Here is a 20627-nt window from a genome sequence, read left to right on the forward strand (position 1 = left end):
GCGGCAACGACGCCCGATAAAGTCATAACTCATCTTTCCAGCTAAGTTCATTATCAGTTAATATATAATACAGGCGTTTTATAATTTATGTACGCCGCACACTGTAATATATATCTGTAAGGCAATTACGGACGCGGCCTCCTCAGTGCAGAGCTAGAGGGGCTGTTCTTCCTTGGTACTAGAAGAGACTATGGGAGCGAGTGAGATGGCAAATAAGAGAGTAGTGCCACTCCTCCCTAATTATAGGATTGGATATCTCTGTCTCACTTTTAAAGCCTACTCACACACACACACACACACATATATATATATATACTATTTAAACCCGTACTAGGAAATTTGGAGCTGCATTCAGCGACTTATTTTTGAATGTCTTCTGTTTTAAGACACTAAAGTTTAGCCATTGTTTTTTTGTTTTTAACTTATCATCTCTTCCTTTCTTACAAGATATTTCAAAACAAAAGCGATAAATTGAAAATGATAATGCGTAAATTTACAAATTAAGATTGAATATTTAAATATAATTTTTAAATTACTGTAAACTGAGAAAGTACTGCCTCATAAGGTCTTAATTGGTCCAATTATACAGGGTGTCCCAAGCTATATGGATAACGGACTTTTTCTCGGAAACTAAGGTAGCTAGAAAAAAACTAAAAAATACGTGTTCCCTTAGTTTTTTGTTAGAAATCCAAATTTACTTTGTAAATTTTTTTTCGGTGCTTCCAGAAGCGAGATACAGGCACCAACTTCATTTTTTTCAAATGGGGAGGTGCGGTTTTTATTTCAGAAATAGATTCCTCTATTTCCTGCCAATTGTCCCTTACTGCCAAAGAAATAGATTCGGCTTTAACCGAGTTACAGGCATCTATTATTCTCTGTTTTAGTTCATCTACAGATGCAATTCCGGCTTGATTCTGATACACCTAGATTTAGAAATGCTTTTAGATAAGCAGAAATAAGGAAAGAAAGAAAAAAGTTATGAATAATCACCTTGTTTTTCAGGTATCCCCAAAGGAAATAGTCCTTAGGTGTCAAATCCGGTGAGAGAGGTGGCCACTGAATCGCCCCCCCCCCGTGTCGATTATAACACCATCAGGCATGTAAAGAGATTTCTCGCTAGGCAATTTGATGGGCGAGTTAAATCGACGGTGGATGATTCTGTGGCCACCTCGTTCACCGGACAGTGTTCTCTCCTTTCAGAGATATTGGACAATGAGCTGTAAGAAGCTCCTAGAAAGAGAATACAAAGAGCTAGCAGCTCCATTTAAACCTTAATAGATAATATTTATATTTCAAACGCGATATCAATTTTCGGTATTTCGAATTTTCGGTAAAACCACAAGAAAATTGGTATTCTATAGCCAGACTCTGTTTAGCGCTCTTATAGAGTAATAGATCTCTCCACGCATTTAGTTCAAGGCAATATATTTTCGAAGTACCAATACTCAACAAGAACAAAACAAAATCTTTGAAATTATTTGAACAGTGGTAATTGATGTAGAAAGAAGCCTTAATGATATTTTACTTCTGTATACTGAAATATATATATTGGTTCAGTAAAGCTTCATTTTATGAAGTAGGCAAGAGAATTCAGTGCATGATTAATGCTTTTTTTACTATAAATTTCTTCTTTTTATTCGAAGCATACAGTACCCCCCTCTTCTGGAGATCATAAATCATGAGTTTAACTAAAATTAACGGGGCTACACTGTGGCTATTTTTCATTGGAAACCGGTTCTCTGACTTCACTGAATATCCCCAACCACCTTGTAGATACATTCGATTTTAATTATCTTGGCGTATTAACATGTTAACAGTTAGATATCTAATAAGAATGTTTAAATTTAGTACAATCTATTTATCTCGATAAATTGAATATGAAATCCCAGCTACATAATCTAATTTTATAGTCACTCTATAAAATTAAACAAATTGCCTAAAGTAAATTTATTTTTTCCTTTTATAATTAAACAAAAAGCTGATTATTATTTGGGCTTCTTGAGTAAGGTGTCTTACAAATTGCCAGAAACAAGGACAGTCAACATTGGAAACATTTTGGCATGTAAAGTTTGAATATATGTTCAAAATATGAGACATAGAGAGCGCTGTCAGTATGACAAAGGAATTTGGAAGGATTCGATTCTTTGAATGTTAGAGAGGTTCGTGGAGCCCCTTAAGTTCCAGATCGAATTCAGAAATTCTTTCTACAAAGTTAATTTGCCTAGAACGTAGAAATTAAGTGATTGAACATAAAATTATTTAGATTATTTTATTTGTTATTCAATGGATTTGATATTTATAAATTCTATTTACTTGTTCTCACAAATAGTGAGTACTCAATTTAAGGTTATGCTATTTAATTTAGTCTTATTTGTAATAGATTTTTATTAAATTTTTACTTTTTTATTAGTTTGTATTTTAATATTAAATAATTTGAAAATGTACGTAAAAGTTTTTTATGAATATGCGCATTCTATTATTTTATAAACTTATTTTTTTGGAATAGATATATTATGAAAGATATAGCATTGTAATCATTACTCAAATCGATGGGACAAATAATAAAGTAACTAGGCATTATTCGAGCAGCATTTTTATAAAATATTGCATATATTTTCAAAAAGAAGAATTCTTTGAATAAATTGGGGCATATTTAAGACAGTAGTTTTTTGTTATCTTTTGTTTATTCAGATTAATTTTTAACTCACTTTTATGAATCAGAGTCATTTATTTAGAATTGAGTTAAAACAATGGCCTCAAAAGTACCGAACCATCGTAAATACGCTGATTTAAATTTTTTTCTAAATTAATTTCAGCAATTTATCCGGAGTTTTTACTGAATACGAGCACACATAATTATATGTGTAATAAGTGTAATTATGTGTGTGATAAGTGTAATTATGTGTGTGATAAGTGTAATTATGTGTGTGATAAGTGTAATTATGTGTGTGATAAGTGTAATTATGTGTGTGATAAGTGTAATTATGTGTGTGATAAGTGTAATTATGTGTGTGATAAGTGTAATTATGTGTGTGATAAGTGTAAATAGGTTCTAGCATTACGTTTGTTGGATTGTAAATGTTTTCAAATATATTGTAATTGCTTACCAATAAATTATATGCAATTTAAAGGATTGATGGAGGCCCTTGGTGGACAAAGTGAAGGCAGGAAGGTTAAACAACTTACTCCAGTAAGTTTTGTGTAAGTTCGTCTCCCTTCTTCTGCACTAACAATACCAATTCGTTGTACAATAAAAAGCCAAATGTTCCTGGTGTAATTAAAAAGATTAGTGTAGATATAAAGCGGGTATAAATAGTATTATTTTACATATTTATTGAGGAAGTTTCGAGACTAGTCTACAGCCTTCACAGTTTGGACATCTTGTAATTAAAATCCTGACTAGTAATATGAAACTGTTCAGCAGTAATTTAATGAAACTTCGTGAAGAGAGAAGAAAACCAGAAAATCTCTGAACTCGTAATTGTCAGAGCACAACTTGTTCATCTTGGAGAAGAATATGGTATTGCCACAGACGGGGAAAAGAATCTCTGGGATAGAAGAGGCTGGCCTGCAGTACTGGAGTGATGATACAATGTGCACACGTGAGGCATGTGACGCCTCACATATATTGCCAGCCAGTTTTCCTATATCTCACGTGTCTTATGCACGTGGTGAAAAGGTTTCTCTCGCTAAAAATATTATATTATTTGTTCTCTCTTTCTTTATTCCTTCACTGTTCTCTTATATAAAGTATTATTTATCTATTCTACTGATACTATGCACTTTTAATTAGTTTCAAGTGTTTGTTTCGGTGGACAAACCCAGTTAATAATAATTAAATCTTAATTTTTCTAATAAAAAATAATAACGGCTTATAGCCGTCTGCAGGAGTTAGCCTCCATATAAAGACAGAAAAATAAATACATAAATAAATAAATTAATTAAAATAAAAAATACCAATGAAAGGGAGACAGAAAAAGATGAGGATTGAAGTACCATGGAGAGCAAACCAAATTCTACAGGTTTTTTAAAGAACAAAATGTATTAAACGTCTTGAAAATATAAAAATAATAATAATAAATAAAAGATATTTAAATTGTAGGTTCTTCATTTATAATTTTATATCTTACATCCCAGGCTCTTTATGCAAAAGTAATCAATCATTTGACAGAAGATAATCCGAGGTGGACAGCAAATTAACATTATAATGGCCAGAAAGACTAGAATTCGGAATCGGAGCTCACCTAGAATCGGACATATACCCAGGAAATGGTAGAGATCCTCCTGTACCCCTAAGGAGCACAGAGGGCACATACGAGGGTCGTTTGAAAAGTCCGTGCAAAAATAAAAACTACTTAATTTTTTGGGGTAAACCTTTTTTATTTTTCAACATAGTCTCCTTTTAGGCTTATACACTTCGTCCAACGCTGCTCTAGTTTGTTGATCCCTTCCGAATAATTGGATTTGTCCAAGTCTGAAAAATAGCCATTTGTTTCTGCAATCACCTCCTCGTTTGAATAAAATCTTTTTCCCGCCAGCCATTTCTTCATATTGGGGAACAAATAGTAGTCCGAGGGAGCCAAGTCTGGAGAATAGGGGGGATGTGAAACGAGTTGGAACCCTATTTCCATTAATTTTGCGACCACAACTGCTGAGGTGTGAGCTGGTGCGTTGTCGTGATGGAAAAGGACTTTTTTGTGGGCCAATCGTAGGCGTTTTTCTTGCAGCTCGGTTTTCAAACGGTCCAATAACGATGAATAATATGCACCTGTAATAGTTTTAGCCTTTTCCAGATAGTCGATGAGGATTATTCCTTGCGAATCCCAAAAGACAGTCGCCATAATCTTTCCGGCCGAAGGAACGGTCTTCGCCTTTTTTGGCGCAGATTCCCCCTTGGTAACCCATTGTTTAGATTGTTCTTTGGTCTCAGGAGTGTAGTGATGTATCCATGTTTCATCCACAGTGACGAAACGATGCTTAAAGTCCTGCGGATTCTTCTGGAACAGCTGCAAACCGTCCTTGCAACACTTCACACGATTTCGTTTTTGGTCAAGCGTGAGCAATCGCGGCACCCATCTTGCGGATAGCTTTGTCATGTCCAAATGTTGAAGCAAAATATTATGTACCCGTTCATTCGAGATGCCCACAGCACTAGCAATCTCACGCACCTTTCACCCATCACCATATCATGGATTTTATCAATGATTTCTGGAGTAGTAACCTCAACAGGGCGTCCAGAACGTTCAGCGTCACTTGTGCCCATATGGCCAGTCCGAAAATTTTGAAACCACTTATAAACTGTTCTAATCGAAGGTGCAGAGTCACCATAATGTTTATCAAGCTTCTCTTTAGTCTCCTGAGGCGTTTTGCCTTTCATAAAGTAGTGTTTAATCAACACACGAATTTCTTTTTCGTCCATTTTTTGAAAATCACTCGACTTCCTCGATTCAAACGAATGCCAAACACAAAGAAATAGACCGATCTGGCTGAAACGTGTGTTCTTCCAAGGGATGCTACTAACTAAACATAACCTCGATACGCGCCAGTGGTGCTATCTCTCTGACTTTGCACGGACTTTTCAAACGACCCTCGTACCATCATAACCTTGCCGCTCCAACCACGGGACAGTATTCAGCCTGAGTAGCTCGACTCGAATTTTAAAGAGCCAGCTAAGGTCTCTAAAATTTAATTACGCGTTTGCTATATGACCAAAAAGCGAACTGCTATCGTCTATGTCCTCCATTAGTGTCCTGTAAATTATCGTCTTTCTGGCCCTTCATGGACCCAGTTTTATAGGCATTTAGTTATAAGAAGAACGCCATATGGCGTAAGATGGGCATTGGTCCATCCCATCACCCGTTAATACGGTTCTTCATAACCTTAAACCGCTGTCTCCGTTAAGAAATAAATTAGTTAGGATACGATTGATCCCATTTTACCCCATGGCCTCACCTAACAAATTTTAGTTTCCCAAGGCTGTTATCCCGAATATTTTGGCCTTTATAACTTTCTTTGATGGCCAATTCCTATTCGCAGAGATTTCCACTTTCAATCAGTTCAATAATTCAATAAGTTGAGTGTGGCTCTCTCGAATGTTCATTTTTATGATGCTGTCTCCTCTAGTGTTGTCTTCAATCTGACCTCATCTCTGTTCTTGTATGCCGCTTAAACCTGACTCATTCACTGAGCATGAGTGCTTCCACAGCTGAGGAAGAATTTAATGGAGTACACGCTAGCTTGGTTCCTTTTAACGTTAATGTTCTATTAACGATAGAAAACAGTTTCCCCAAACAAAATTTTCATTTTTTACATCTTTTTGTCTTGCGTTCTGACCATCACTAGTATTAAAATGAAGAACTTACTAAATTCTATTCACTTGGATTTTCATACAAATAATTTTTCTATCTGGAGTAATTTGCGGAAATCCATGTACTTAACGTTGGGATGCTGCAGGGCATAGAAAGAAGTAGAAGTAGACCGGTTTTTAGCTGATGAATGCATGATGTCGTGCAATGAGGAATTCCGCCAATAAGCAGTAAATGCTATAATATTTTGAATTGAGTAGTAAAAAAAATTGTTAAGATTATTTCCATTGGCTACTCAGCTACCTCCAGCTGAAAAGGTTTTATATTGTAATAATGCCAATAAAACTAAAAGGAAAAAAAGATTTTTCCAAAGAAGGGATAAATCTGGTAGAAGTTGGTTCTATTGTTAACGTCAGAGTTGTATGGACCGCTTCGGGGGAGTATTTTCAATGGGTGGATCCGAACTGGCTAAAATGGGTCATCAACCTTGTTGGGCGAACAATACACTCTACACAACATCCAACTAACCAAACATTCTAAAGATTTGTCTTCTGATAAACAGTATTCTAAGAAAAAAAAAAAAAATACATAAATAAATCTAAAATATATGTCTTCTTTTAGAATTAAATCAAGTGTTCTCCATTGCAAACATAAATTTGACCATGTAAATCTTTAGAATGCTCCCCAGTATGTGTGCCAAATAGTGCACACAGATTGCACTTCCTGCAGTTTGCAATGTTGCTACTTGTTTTATTGTGTTATTTTTCAGTCAAACCAGTAAACAGCATTTCTTATCTATGGATCACAATGGTTACCCTGTTTCACCGCCTATCTCGCTTCTTTTCCATTACTTTGACTGCAGACTTCCACTACAAATGCCTTTCTTATCAGTTTGTCCAGTTCGTCAGAGTATCAGCGTGTACAAAATACCAAACGGATATTTCCTAAAAGATAAGATAGGTGCTATCAAGGGAGGTTGCGTCATCGTTCGGCTTCTAGGCTTGCTTCATCGGCTTATCATTTCGAAGCCATCTTTGTTTATTTCTTCTAAGATTGGTTTTAATAGGTGACATCTTTTTTCTATTCTTTCCTCGTTTTAAGAGGAAACATAGTGATTGATCCAAGTTTCAAATTCAAGTTTATATAAAAATTAAAAATTGAAACTTGGACTTACTTCATCTCTGGGAATGCAGCGTCTTATCCTCAACTAGATGGAAATAATCCATTATTTCAATTTTGTTAAGTGAAAACAAGTGCCTCTAATAAAATATAAGTTCAGATTTTACCAAAAGTTAGAAATTAAGTTTAGGAATGATGCGGCTATCCTTATCCCTAAAAATGATCCCGTTATGGCCACCCGTCATCTCTAAGCCCATCTTAACATCCTATAATCCTGGCTCCGGATTTGGAGGAGCAATCAACGATAAGATAAGATAATCCAAGCACATCATTTTCCCCTTTTACCGGAAAATCCGTTCCGCAATATATTTCAATCGCACTTCTCTCCCAGTAGTTACTCAAGTCTCTTTTCTAGGCCTTCAGCTTGACAAACGATTGATTTGGAACCCCTCTTAGACTTGACTCAAACAAAGTGAATTCAATCTTAGATACAGAATGTTAAAGAAACTATTAGAGAAACGCTCCAAACTCACTTTACAAAACAAACAACTATACTCCTCCCTACTAGCTCCAATATGGACTTATGGACTTGAACTTAACGGAACAAACTTTAATCGCATTCAATTTTACAATCTTCACCATCTACACCGACTTGAGAATTCCCTTCGTTTCCGCCAAAGCCAAACTCCGTTAACTAAAATTTCATTCCAAACTATCTCCTCATTCAAATCCGCTAATCCACGTTCTCTCTACCTCAACTCTTTCCGCGAACCCTTCTAGATGTAAAAAAAAATCCTCAAAAGTGTACGTTATACTTAATTTCTTTTAAGGAGACAAAAATTTTCTCTTTTCCTTCACTTTGAACGGGGGAGAAACGGCAGAAAAAGTGAGGATGAAAAGGACAGAAGGTCGTCTGGATCCTTTATATCCTTTGTTGATGAATCTGCGGGAGGCTAGCTCAACACCTGTACCACAAGTGCTAACTGCGGTATGCAACCTTTATTATCTCGCTAAAGAAAATCTTGATGTCAAAGTATTTATATTCTGATAATATTATAAAAGAATACTAGCGATCACTATCTAAATTAGTAATTACGTTGAATTACAACTCGTTAAATTTTCCTACATTTGATTGTTAGTACTGGGTATTATGTGGTACCAATGAAAAGGAGGCCATGCAGTTCTGCAATGTTGTCCCGCCGTTGGGGTAAGAAGGAAGATGAGTCCACATTGTATTGTAGGAACTATTTCCACGCCATTGGTCTTGCCTATTCATAAATCTTCTAGCGGCTCCAGCGGAGATCACTGACCTAAATCCCCAGGACAGAAACTACTTTTCTAACAGTTCCGTAGTGATTTACCGGACTGTAGGAGTCATTCCGCTATGAATCTAATCTATTGTTTGATTCAGTAAATTCATTGTGTTCTCTAGCCATAACCGTTCTTATTTTTTTTAAATTTTATAAACAAATTTTCTGCGAATTTTCTTCTTGTTTTAACTCTCTCTGTTTAATCTAAAACTGCCTATTGGCAACAAGTGAATATGATCACGTAAACAGAATGCTTTGAAAGAATTGAATGAGGGCCATCCAATGATAACCATTATGAGTCGGCTAACACAGGATGCCGTTGAAGTGAATTCGAAGGATAAGTTTTTTCTATCATGCGATCAGGTGATTACGAGACCATCGACGCTTCATCCATCAAGAAATATTCAAGGGAAGTGTAGCTTAAGACAGGTTATATAAGAGTGGTTTGAAGTGTTGTGAAAATTTGGAATGAAAAGACATTTCTAGTCCATTTCATGAATATTTGATTTCTTGCGTTGTATAAATTATTGCCTAAATCAAAATGTCTGTGAGCGTTGAACTGTTTTTTTTTTCAAAATCTCAACTAACGCATCTAGTTTGCAAAATTTATTAAAATTGTCTGGATGTTATGAACACCACAAATTCTCAAAATGTTGTTTGCATATTGCTATTAATATGATTGACTGAACACTCCTCTAACCCATCTTTACACGACAATATAATATAATTGAATAATAATTTAGTATTTGTTTAAATAATAATATAATACAATAAATAAAAGATTATGAAATACGAAAAATAATTATTGTAAATTTGATTCTATTCATAAGCACACGAATGACAAGGAACACTTAAGATCTTAGGGGTTAAATCAGGAGGATGATACGTAATCCGAGGAAAAAACTCGGAAAAACCTTCCCCCACTACAAATGATGTGTACGGTATTATTTCTTTGTGGTTTTTCGTAAACACATACCCGAATATCCGATCAGCCAACTTTGCGTGCTTTGAATCATTTTCGTTACAGAACGATGCAACATGCACAGTACCTTCATGTAATACTGTATTGATAAAAGCATAACCTACTGTTAGACAAGATATACTTTTAGAACAAGTGGATAAATTCTAGTAGGCATGGTCACACTGAACTAGCTATTGATTTATATCACGCTGGAAGCTGTAGTGTTATTCATTAATTAGCATAATCTTTTATATAATTAATATACTACTTTCGCTCTATCAAGTCTCTAGTGGTAATTGTTCGCTGTTCTGGCTAACAACAGATTCAGTCTATTCCACACTATCTGGATCGTTTGACACGATTTTTTTATACCATTGATTAAATCACTCACATATAGTTCTTTGTCCACCATATTTCTAGCTCAAATAGCACTTTCTCGAAACCTATGCCTACCGAAATTTAGCAACAACTTAACTATTCGAGAATGATCATTCCTAATGATGGGCAATGATGTTGCTATTCATTCCTTCATAGTCAAGTTAACATTAAAAAGCTCCTTTTAAGCATGTACAATTATTACGTAGAGGAAGTGGTGGTAATATGGAACCCTTCTTTGTTTTTGACTTACCTCTGCTAGACATTCCAAAGAATTGTATTGCTTTCTGTGGTAATTAACATATTAGCTTTATATATTAGTCTTTCACTATTGTCTTCAAATTTACTCTTCTCCAACCACCAGATGAGCAACCTTCAATTTTATGGAAAAAGTGAAAGTGGTGCCTCTGACTTTAGACGCGGGTAATATGGAACACCTTAGTATTTTGATTGCAAGTCGCCGTAGAGTGGGTTTAGGTACAATGAATATTTTTGCAGCTTTATTTCGCCTGAAATATTAATGATTCGCTTGTAATGCTTGTAATATGGAACCCCATGAAATGTTTCTACTGCGAGTGTAGAACAGGGCTCCATATTACCAGCACCCATGGGGTACCATATTGCAAGCATCGCTATCATGGATTTGATATGCCACCAAAAAAAAAATTGGAGACATAAGAACTGATTCACAAACGAAAGTCGCTGCAATACATCCCTTTGAAGCAATATATAGTGCGGATAACTACCACTATTTTGATTACAAAACAGAAATAACAGTTCGAACTTGCCTTCTTAAAGGTTTCAAGAATCAATAAAAACAAAATTGAAAATTTGAAGATTAGCAACTGAACCAACCACCTGCTTTGCACACTACCGTTATCTAGCTACACAGTTTGAGCCGGATACTGTTAACATAAGATTACTTGCTGCCAAAATATTATAGGGTTCCTTAATACCAGCAGAAGTCCATATTACCACCACTTCCTCTTCTAAAGAATTTAGTCAATGCCAAAATGATAATATTTGCTTGAAATTGGTTTTTTAAAATAAATGAATTTCTATAAAGTTAGGCCTTAACAGTTCGATATATTTATGTACAATGCTATGGACAAGTTGCTACAATAATATAGTATAAATTATTGTTATTTGTAACCTTAGTGGGAATGATGTAACCTAATTATGGGAATAAAACATTTTGTACCTAATTTATTTATTTATTTTTTGAGATGAAACATTGGTGGTGCTTGGTGATTTATATATGTGCATGGCATGATATTTTTTTCTATCTTTCTTCTGGTATTTTAGAAATTATTGATTGATTTAGAATCAACTTTTCTTTTATATTTTATAAAAACAAAATTAATACTTTAAATTAAAGCAGATATTACTATATGAATGTCTATAGTTTTAGAACGCTTCATCAAGCACTAACAATGTTTATTTTTTTGCAGACTTGTGCCAGAACGATTCGTATGTAAACAGACTGTGGATACGCAGAAGAATATTTTAAAACAATACTTCAGTTTTTTGGTGATTGACTAAAAATGTGCGAATTATGTGCACGCTGCACACTAAATTGTAAAACTAATCATTTTTGAAAACTATGTAGAAAGAGATTTTGTTTAGAAATCACGCCAAATACAAAAAATCAAAAAGCGTTTGAAGGAAGTTATTACTTAAGGACATAAAAACTTCAAATTGTTACTTATCTTTCGGACAGTTTTAAGGGAGAAAATAAGTTTGGAAAAAAATGGTGTCCTTTTAGGAGAAAGCCAAACTGTTATCCTGTAAAACAGTGAGGATATCTCAGGTGTGGAAGGTTATTGTGAAATAACTTACTAATAGATTCTCTGGTTCGATACAGTTTTGGAACCAATGACTAGCTTTTGCTTATTTTAGAATTTCATAATCTGTGTTTCAAATAATTTGTTTTGTTCCAAATCTAATTTCGGTTCCTCTTGCTCTCTCGTGACCAAAAATTCACACAAAACCAGAGATGTGTGCGTATTGTAACGTCCCGAGGACAACATGCCATAACTGTGCACCCTTCAAGAAGATTCTGCAGAGCCTCGCAAGGAACTCCTATCCTGCATTTGTTCTGGTATTTTAGGTATAACTAGGAATCTCAAGCCTATTGAAGATTAAAACGATGTTTCGCTCTCAAGAGCATAACTTCAGAGTGTATTCTAAGCAAGTTCTAACCTACAGAATGACCTACAGTTTCCCCCTACAGAATGACCTGAAACTTTAAAAATCTGATTCTTTTTAGTTTAACTTTTTTTCTGCCAAGGAGGTAGATAGATAGATTGTTCGAGGGTTCGAGGGGTTGGCTAGGAAACCCTCGTCATCGTGATCAGAAGGTCTCTTGTTAGAGCAATCCTTTAGTCCTGTCCGTTCAACTAGACTTCGGAGCTTGATGAGCGGCTTACGAAGATTTTACTTCTCAATAATTTAGCTAAATCAGTCTTTTCATTAGCACAAATCATGCAGCTCCGTTTTCACCAGCTTTACTAGCTAAACTCTGCTAGAACTATGCAATACATATGTTACTCAATCCAAAATAGCCTACGATCAATTTAATGGCCACTTGGTCCTGCTAGAAAAATACTAAAAACTGTGAATCTTCTCTTCTAGTTCCTGCAGAATTACCTTAGATGGCTTAAACCAGCAGTTCCAACGACAAACATTCCACGTGAGCCTTTTGTTCCATCTTCTGTTAGAGATGTCGCAGAATATTACTAGTTCCGCGGAATTCTCTTCGTTTGCCAATGCGTTGGCCTCTTCGCTTTGACTTTTACGAGTACATCTCTTGATCATGTTAGTCGTATTGACTAGTGAACACTGAAGGCAACACTTTACAGCGTCCTTTTTAATACTTTTCAAACTGACCCTATAGCCTCTCAAGTCTAAAGGGGTTTACGATTAATGTCGTAGTTGCCTTTTGAAAAAGACAGTTTGATTGCGAAAGAAACACTGATCCCGACGTCAATGCACTGCCCTAAACCATCTATTATGTAGCTAGCCTTAGTCGAAGATCACTATTACACTTTGTCTGTCAAACCGTCGAGTCTTTAGAAAGCTGTTTCACAATATTATGCTTTAAAACGACAACCCATTGAACATTATGTTAAAAACAATCTTGTAAATTTGTTGTAATGATAATAATAATATAAAATATTACAAAAAAAAATGAAATAAAATGTTTGTATAATATATAAATAGATTAAATTGGTGCCATTCTCTGGTAATATGTATAATAGAGTGTTCTAGCATATAACTGTATAAATAAATTTAAAAAATAAAAAGAAAAAGAGAATGGAAGACAGAATAGGAAATTGCCCATAAAGTGCAATACCTCATTAACTAACAACGAAATTAACTAGCAATTTCCTTTCTGTGAAGTAAATTTTACTTTAATATGAAAATATTCCTGAATATTTTAGGAATGTTTAAACATGAAAAAGAAAAAAAATATATATATATATATAAATTTTAATATATTTATTATTAATTATTCAGGAATTCCTTTTTAAAGTAGTAGTTTATTAAAAGAAAGAAATAGATTAATCGAAGCCATAACAGGATCTCTGTCATTTTTGTAGAAACTTCCTTAGGTCTTTAGTATACTTTAGAAATCTAGAGATATCGTACAATTTTTGAAAAAATAAATTATAAATTGGAGTAAATTAATTCAATAAATGAAAATGTAATGTTGAGTTAACTTTCCTTATTTTCCAGTAATAGAATCCAAAACTATAAAATTTAGATTTGTCTAGGAAAAAAACAAACTCGAGAATAGTTCATTTTTTGTTTTTAATAAATTTTGTAAATTGATAAGATTTTCTTTTGTGCGCAAGACCGTACAGTTCTAAGAAAGAAAACGCTATCCTTCCAAACGGCAGTTCTTTCTAATTAACAACTCTTAATTTTCTTTCAGATTTTTTTTTTTAAATTTTATGGTGAATTTTGGAGTTACAGTTCTTTTTATGATTATTTCAGTGATTTTGTAACAGATTGTCCAATAATCTGGTAATGTTAGTAAAGATTTTGAACGGAATAAGAGCATATGATGGTTAATATTTATTGCTATATAGATCAGGGCAATGCATAAAAATTGAAGGAGTTCATGGCAATATTACTGTTCTCATTGTACATTTTTGTAAAATTAACTCTCTGGAAAAAAGAAAAATTGTTTGCTAATTTCCTTTAAAATGGCCACCAGATTAGGATATTAAACTTTCAACTGTAATTAGTAATTAAATTACAAAATATTTTATTATAATGTGAGAAAACTGTACCAAATTTTTAAACAAAGAAATTTTGCAACTTGCCGGTTGGAAGAGAAAAACATATTATAGTTTCTGTAAACAACTATAAAATATAAAAGTTTTATTTTTATATAAAAATTAAATCAAAGTAAAAAATTAAAAAAAAAAAAAAATATAACAATAATGAAGAATTCTCTCCTTTTTTATGCAATAATCCAATCATATCCAGAAGTATTTGTAAAGATGTTATTTACCTGTAAATTATATTTACAAACAATACCGTCCACAGGTATACTAAAATATTTGCAAAAAATTAAATAAATTAATGGATTTACCTTTTTTAATGGAGATCTATTTATTATAATATTATATAATGTATATGTATAAATATAAGTGGATGTTTGTACGTTCCTAATTGCAATTTACTTATAAATAGAAGAATATTTCTGGATTAAAACATGTCTGGTTCCTTATTAATATAAAGATTGTTTAATATGATCTACTTCTTGTTTTTTGTATTAAAAATGTACAGTAAATTTGAAATTATTAAATTGTGGTTAATAAAGTAGCCACTATGTATATTATTACATGTTCTTTAAAATTACAAATTATTAAAACAAAAAAAAAAGTCGAATATAAAAAAAAAAATTATAAAAAGCTAAAATTAAAAATCACAAAAAAAAAAGGAAAACGTTTATTTTGATTAATTTGTTGACGCTTTTTCAATGTTGCTCAAATAAATTCTATTATTGAGAAAGAATAAGAAATATTTGAATAAAACAAGTCGATCTGTACACTACCAATTTGTGGAGACAAGAGAACTAAGTATATTATTGTAGAAACATACCCTTCCCCAGGCCACCCCCCCCCCCAAACTGTCAATGATATTATTTACATAATTGGTATCCTATTGTGCGCGTGTAATTGTGTGTGTAATGTAATTTATTTTCAAATAAAAGTTACAATTATTGTAATTCTTCATTTGTTATATTTATTTTTTAGTTTAGGACCTTTTTTACATTTTATCCATAAAATTATGGGAGCCATTTGGCAGTGGATGTACCTAAAACAGCAAGGTTAGGGTTACCAGGATTTGGTTACCTCAATCTGCTAAGCTATGAGCTGCAGAAGATATGAAATCGACTTTGAAAAAGAAGATTCTTTCATTTTTGTTTTCGATTAATTGAATATTTTAAGTAAATAAAAAAATTAAAAATTCAGAAAAATACATCCTAGCTTATTTATAATAATAATAGGTCTTTAGTTAAATATTTATTCTATTTATTTAGCTGTCTATTTTTATATAGCTGTTAGACAAATAATCATGTCCTTAATCACGTCTAAGGAGGCGTCACGGTAGCCGAGCGGTTAGAGGCGAGACCTGTAAAGCTAATAGTACGAGGGTCGTTTGAAAAGTCCGTGCAAAAATAAAAACTACTTAATTTTTTGGGGTAAACCTTTTTTATTTTTCAACATAGTCTCCTTTTAGGCTTATACACTTCGTCCAACGCTGCTCTAGTTTGTTGATCCCTTCCGAATAATAGGATTTGTCCAAGTCTGAAAAATAGCCATTCGTTTCTGCAATCACCTCCTCTTTTGAATAAAATCTTTTTCCCGCCAGCCATTTCTTCATATTGGGGAACAAATAGTAGTCCGAGGGAGCCAAGTCTGGAGAATAGGGGGGATGTGAAACGTGTTGGAACCCTATTTCCATTAATTTTGCTACCACAACTGCTGAGGTGTGAGCTGGTGCGTTGTCGTGATGGAAAAGGACTTTTTTGTGGGCCAATCGTGGGCGTTTTTCTTGCAGCTCGGATTTCAAACGGTCCAATAACGATGAATAATATGCACCTGTAATAGTTTTACCCTTTTCCAGATAGTCGATGAGGATTATTCCTTGCGAATCCCAAAAGACAGTCGCCATAATCTTTCCGGCCGAAGGAACGGTCTTCGCCTTTTTTGGCGCAGATTCCCCCTTGGTAACCCATTGTTTAGATTGTTCTTTGGTCTCAGGAGTGTAGTGATGTATCCATGTTTCATCCACAGTGACGAAACGACGCTTAAAGTCCTGCGGATTCTTCTGGAACAGCTGCAAACCGTCCTTGCAACACTTCACACGATTTCATTTTTGGTCAAGCGTGAGCAATCGCGGCACCCATCTTGCGGATAGCTTTGTCATGTCCAAATGTTGATGCAAAATATTATGTACCCGTTCATTCGAGATGCCCACAGCACTAGCAATCTCACGCACCTTCACTCTTCTGTCATCCATCAGCATATCATGGATTTTATCAATGATTTCTGGAGTAGTTACCTCAACAGGGCGTCCAGAACGTTTAGCGTCACTTGTGCCCATATGGCCACTCCGAAAATTTTGAAACCACTTATAAACTGTTCTAATCGAAGGTGCAGTCACCATAATGTTTATCAATCTTCTCTTTAGTCTCCTGAGGCGTTTTGCCTTTCATAAAGTAGTGTTTAATCAACACACGAAATTCTTTTTCGTCCATTTTTTGAAAATCACTCGACTTCCTCGATTCAAACGAATGCCGAACACAAAGAAATAAACCGATCTGGATGAAACTTGGTGTGTGTTCTTCCAAGAGATGCTACTAACTAAACATAACCTCGATACGCGCCAGTGGTGCTATCTCTCTGACTTTGCACGGACTTTTCAAACGACCCTCGTATGTATCGTGGTATTGGGTTCGATTCCCGGTCTAGGCCTTGGATTTTATTTAAAGGTTAATACAAGAAATTTACAGTAAAGTATGTTTGCTAGTCGCCTCCGTCCACGTCACCTAATTGTTAGTTGGACGTAAAGCACGCCGGAAAAAATAGGCAATTACTTTACTTCACTCCGTCTAAAAGCGTTCTAGCTTATTTTTTTGGAGAATATTAACTTTTTAGATTATCGTGACGGTTGGCCGGTTTGCCTGGTAGCCTAAGTTACCCCTATCTACAGACTCATGGCGCCTAAGAGCACCAATATGTTTAATTAGACATTAGGAGCCAAGTGAGCGACTCCTGGGTAAGGAAAAGGCTATGTTTTACTAAACTGAAAGGCAGTAACCCTAAGCTTCCACAACAGCAACAAGTTCAGTGCGTTTCATCTTTTTGTTTTTCCTGACCAAACATGCAGGATATCCGCTGCTTAGATAATGAATGTAAGTGTTCTGCAGCGGATGGTTTAGATGGTCTATGATTACTCAAGTTGTAATAGAGTCTTGTTGGAGTAATTTAATTTAAATAAACTTTTTTGCCTGCCGAGGCTGACGTTGGTATAGTGATCACGAATCTGGTTTTGTTAGTGAGAGATTTCCAGTTCGAATCTTACGAATAGCTAGTTTTTATTTGTTATAAAAATAATGTAGCAGTAAAATATGTGCTTCCGCCCCCGCCCAAGATACTAATCGTTAGATGGACGTTAAGCCCCTGTGAACATCTGCACCCCAAAGAGGTAGCTCTACAAGCAAGCAATGCAAGTATTTACTTCCATTGGTTACCAAAAAGTAACGCCCTCTGAAAGTCACGTTTTGATTCATTATTCTGAGTTATCAAGTATTTTATTTATTTCTTGAGATATTTTTTTAAGCTTTACTATTCAAAAATTAGATTTTTGTAATGTTTTCCCTCATTTCTCTTTCTGGTTGAAATTTATGTTCCACAAATATGTTACCGGAAGATATATAAGCTGTAGAGGCGATTGTGGTTCAACACCAGCAGTACTTTAAAGGCTAACTCTAGCACTTTAAGCTTTCGATAAGGCAAGTTGGAAGTTGGTTGGTGAAGGATTAAGAGAAACGTCTAACAGTGTGATTAATAGCTCTCAGGATCTGATTTCCCTGACTATAACCCATGGACTCCCCCTTGGTACTGGTTAATCCTGTAGGATTTGCCCAGGGAAATGGTTGGGGTAAGGGTAGGTGAGCCGAAGAGGGCGCGAAGCTGGATTCTGGAAGTGGTAGTGCACTAGCTGCGACACTGATTTACTGGGCCAAGATATTGCCGGCTTAGGCGCAGCGCTGCGTTGGTTGGCTACAAACCGTCCGCCCCTTATCGCCATCCTAACACATAACACCATGCTTTAACATCACTGCAGTGTCTCTGACATGGATAGTAGTTATTCTAGCCTACTCCTTATACTGTCAACGTTACAAATTTTTTTCTGTGTAACTATGTCATTGTAAACAGTTCTAAAACTACGTATTCTATTTTAAGGGCTCACATCCTTGAAGAAGATTCTGATGAAAAAAAATAATTTGGTTGAAATAAGGGCGTGAATAAAAAACAAAATATCTATATAGGTATTTGTCGATGATTTTATCCGTCGAAGCACGTAGGTTTTTTTGTACCCCTGGTCGATTCAACTTTAACTTTGTTTTCGTCTCTTTCTACATAACAACATGCTTTAAATATACATAAAAACACACTACAAAAAGGACGAAGGATAAAATCAGCCATTTTATCCACTACTACGGACCTAACAAAATTTTCAATTAAAAATCAATGCCAATTTCAGTCATATTTTTGTCCAACCTTTCGTCCTAGAGACTAGTTCATCTTCAGCGCTTATGCTTGTAGACAATTATAGTATTTTTTTTTTTACATTTTTAACGTTAAGATTGGTGAGACTTCAGTTCTGGCCGTACTTAACACAATGTCAGGATTATTTGTATTATTACAGGCACCCAGTGGTGTCACTCCAAAATAGTGATCACTAATACTGCTGTCACGATAAGAGGAGATCTCGAGGCCACCCTCTCTTCAATCGCCTTAGAGAATTGCTTGGTAAAGCGAAAGAAAATAGAAGTTCGATTAAAGGATCAGGATGAGCTGCTGTAGAGGAAGGAATTTTGAGAGAACGAGTTTTGCAAGATCTTTGACGGAAAGGATTTTGTCATTATGGATGGTGAGGTTAGATACATAGTACGGAGCGTTAAGAAGTTTTCGTAGTATTTTTGACAGTAATGTCTGGAGGCGTAGTGAGTTAGAACGCTTAGTCGATCCCCATACTTCGATGCCGTATGACCAAATAGGTCGCAGTTACAGCAGGTATAAGAGTCTTTTGTTTTGTAGGTTAAGTTTCGAACGTTTGTCAAGTAGTATAGCGAAAAGTTTGTAGCGTTAGTTAGTTTGTAGTCTTTTCAGACTATTATGAGGAATTCCGTGTCAACCGTTTGTCTAGGTACAGTCCAAGATAGCGTGAACTTTGTTCACAGTTGGTACAGGTGTTTGGTTTGGTTCACAGTTGGTTGTATTTTTCAACTAAGTGTAAATACAATATATTTTGATTTGTTAAGCCAGTCCTGTAAGTGGTTGATGTGCATTTGAAGAGCCTGAGAAGCGGTAAGAGGATCGGAATGAGGAGATAAGATTGCAGTGTCATCTGCAACGGTGGAAAGGATGGTATTTAGATAAAAACTTAATAAAAAATTTATCAGCCTTTAAGAAATGAAATTTGATTTGTATTTTGGTTACTTAAGTTTATTGCATCAATACTGAGAGCGCTCATGGTTTTTATTATTTTTAACGAAAATTGGGTGGCTGTAAAAATTTAAATGACTGGAAAAATATTTCATTTCTAAATTAAAAATAGCGCTTATCGCGTTTAGCATTGAATTCACGCAACCTATAAATACGGCTATGTCAACTCAGTTAATATAAGCAATGAAATATATTGGGAATAGGCTGGTAAGAATGGCCTGAAGAAGCTAGCAGGAACTAGAGGGAGAGTTGGAATTGATGTGCAAGAGGGTTAGTTTGATGGAGGGGAGGAACCTTTAAGCTAGATATAGGGGCGAATTGTGACGTGGTGAAGAATGCCCTAATGGATCGCCAATATGGGACTGTAAGCTGCGTGATGCTGCATATCCCAAAGGGCCTCCCCTTCCAACCAGACCCTTAGGCCTTTACCACATATCTCTCTCTCTCGGCACACTTCACTTGTAACCTTCCCTTTGTTTTACTTCACCGTCGCCTTTATTTCTTGAATAAGATGGGCCTAACAATTCCTTTAATTAACATTTGTGAATGCACCTTTTGAATCTTCAGTATTGTAATTTCATTTTTTATCTTTATTCCATTTCACGATATTTATTTTTTACTAATTTTGGGCTGAGCAAAGTTTACATTTTTTTAATGAAGTGAATTCTCACTAACAAGACTGTCCCTTATTGCAGTCCTCGAAGATCTAAATTGTTCTTTTATTCGTTTTGTAAACTCCGAATTCGAAACCGTAAAATTCACCAAAATAAAAAGGAAACTATCACGAAACAGTCTTCAGAAT

The 20627-nt window shown here is 34.9% G+C and overlaps 1 protein-coding gene across 2 annotated transcripts in view; it reads left to right on the forward strand.

The window, feature by feature from the left end:
• Positions 1-20627, forward strand: part of LOC141453154 (homeotic protein antennapedia-like) — a 1160806-nt gene that overhangs the window by 537730 nt on the left and 602449 nt on the right. The window contains exon 4 of one of the 2 annotated variants that reach the window (XR_012457808.1): positions 11522-15943. The exons of the other annotated variant lie outside the window; for it this stretch is intronic. The gene's annotated coding sequence lies outside the window, so the exon portion shown is untranslated. Of the gene's footprint in view, positions 1-11521; positions 15944-20627 lie in introns of those variants that run through there. 2 annotated transcript variants of the gene reach the window in all.

This window comes from Rhodnius prolixus, unplaced genomic scaffold, assembly GCF_049639745.1.
Source record: "Rhodnius prolixus isolate KJV_2025 unplaced genomic scaffold, Rpr scaffold_3, whole genome shotgun sequence".
Lineage (NCBI taxonomy): Eukaryota > Metazoa > Arthropoda > Insecta > Hemiptera > Reduviidae > Rhodnius > Rhodnius prolixus.